The following is a 2,530-nucleotide window of genomic DNA, read 5'->3' on the forward strand; positions in this document are numbered from 1 at the left end:
TTTAGCCATGTGAACTTTCGCGGGGTGATCTTGTATCCCCCGACCCTTTTTTGTGAATTGTAATCTTAGTATATTATTTTTTAATAGAAAATGACTATTCATCAAAAAAAAAAAAAAACACCAATGTAAAATTTGAAAAGTTAATCCACTTGTAACAAATTTGGAAAAGATAAAGTTGTTATTAATGCATTCATTAATGCATGATAGACTTGTTAGAAAATATTTGTATTTTTGTTGGAGAAAATTGAATTTTCTCCCCACCAAAAATAGGATGACCCAATAGAATGAATAAAAAATATGAATTATAAAATAATGAAAAATGAGAAAAAGATATATAAATGTTTGAAGTTTCTTTTAATCTTTTCAATCCTATGAGTTGATTAGTCAATTGAATTGAAAAATTGAATTAAATGATTCCAATACTTTCATGTAGGAACTAATAAACAAACATTTTTTTTCTCCTAACTAATGTTTTATGCCTCTTTCACATTATACATTGTTATCCATTGTTAGTGTTAATGTATATTAACACTAACACAAATGCATAAGTATTCTTGCCATGGGCAGGAATACTTATGCATTCGTGTTAGTGTCAATATACATTAACATTGACCAATCAAATCAAACAATTTAAAAGATTATATGAAACTTCAAATGTTTATATCTTTTTCTAATTTTTCGTTATTTTATAAATCACATTTTTCATTCATTTTATTAGTCCATACTATTTTTGGTGAGGGAGAAAATTTATTTTTTTCAACAAAATACAAATATTTTCTAACAACTTCATTATGCATTAATGAATACATTAATTACAACTTTATCTTTTCCACATTTGTGACAAGTTGATAAGACTTTTTTTTTTCAATCATTTTATTTTCCACCTCACACAACATGTCTAATTAATATTAATTCTCAATAGCAATATAATTTCAATACGTTATATCTTTGTATTTGAATTTCTAATTTTTTTAAAATTTTAATTTTTTTAATAAAAGTAGTTAAATTATTACTATTATTTTACTTTTATAAAAATAAATTAAACAATATTATTTTTTAATTATATTTTATAATAGTGTTTGTAATATGTATAATTGATAAGTATTACAATTTATAAATTATATCATTTATTATTATTAATATTTTTTATTTAAACAATTTATCATTTAGTTTAAATCTATTTAAAACTTAAATATATATTTTGATATTAAATTAATAATTATATTTTACATCAAAAAAACATACTAAAGAAATAACCACAGAAAAGAAGTAATTCAATTCTAAAACATCTATAAATTATTATTAAGTTTTTATAAACTATGTATTAAAATTAAATAGCTATATTCTATTTCTTATTTATTACATCATATTTATTCATCAACATCAAACTTATATATATTACATCTATTTATTATTTACAAATATATTAAATTATACAGATATTATTTTATAATTAAAAATTACTTAACTTTATAAAAAATTTGAAAATACAAAACATTAAATAGTAAACCTTCTCTAATTGTGTAAATTTAAACAATTAGTTTTACTTATAAAATATTTTAATATTTCAATACATTTCATTTTTTCTTATACAAATGTGAGTTTTAATATAAAAATTAAATTTTTAGTTTTATTAATTAAAATATAATATATTTTAATTTTTTATTATAACCATCATTTTATTTTGACTATTTGTTTTATTAAGAAAAAAATTATATTTAATTCTCTCCCTTTCTCTCTCCCACACACAACTTATGTTGGTCTCACTCTATCTTACAGTTTTATCTCTTTTCCTCTTCCTCCTCTATATTATCTATCCTTTTTTTCTCTACATATATGTTTATGTTGTTATTGTTCTATACTGCTATTTATCTCTAACTAATAATTAAAAATAGTGTGACTTCCATTTGATAATCAAGATGAGAATAATACATAGTTGGAGGAGTTTTTCCAACTACTTATGGTTCTCTAGTAGCATGCATAACATGCTTAAACATATAATGTGATACTCCAAATCCTTTATCACTTCTTCAAGTTCTATAATTCAAATATGGGTATGGATATCTTTCCTCATTGCACATATTTTAAGCTGTCAATATAGAAGGTGGAAATTTGTGTAAAGCAAATGTATTGATCGTAGTATGATATTAAGTACTTAGTGCCATATTGAGGACTTTGGCCTCTTACTCTTGGACTTAAATGCCTAAAGATAACACAAGAACTTAACAACAAAATATGAGCCATCCTATCAGATCACAAGTGCATTTATTCTCTTTTACCTTTATCTTTATTTTGGACTTGCCCTACCTTCATACCACCTATACTTATTATTTTTATTAATTTAAATAATAACTTAATAAAAATAACTTTTCATTTAAAGGAAAGAAAAAGAATAAGTGTTTAGGTAATAGAAAATTGCAATTAGATCAAATGGGCGAAGGAAGTGGAGGAAGTAATATTCCAATAGAAAATTAGAATTGCTTTATCTTTCTAGACGGCATAGATGTTGGTCTAGACGGCATAGATGTTG

The sequence above is a fragment of the Cupressus sempervirens genome, chromosome 10, assembly GCF_028749045.1.
Source record: "Cupressus sempervirens isolate cs-2001-9-10 chromosome 10, ASM2874904v1, whole genome shotgun sequence".
NCBI lineage: Eukaryota > Viridiplantae > Streptophyta > Pinopsida > Cupressales > Cupressaceae > Cupressus > Cupressus sempervirens.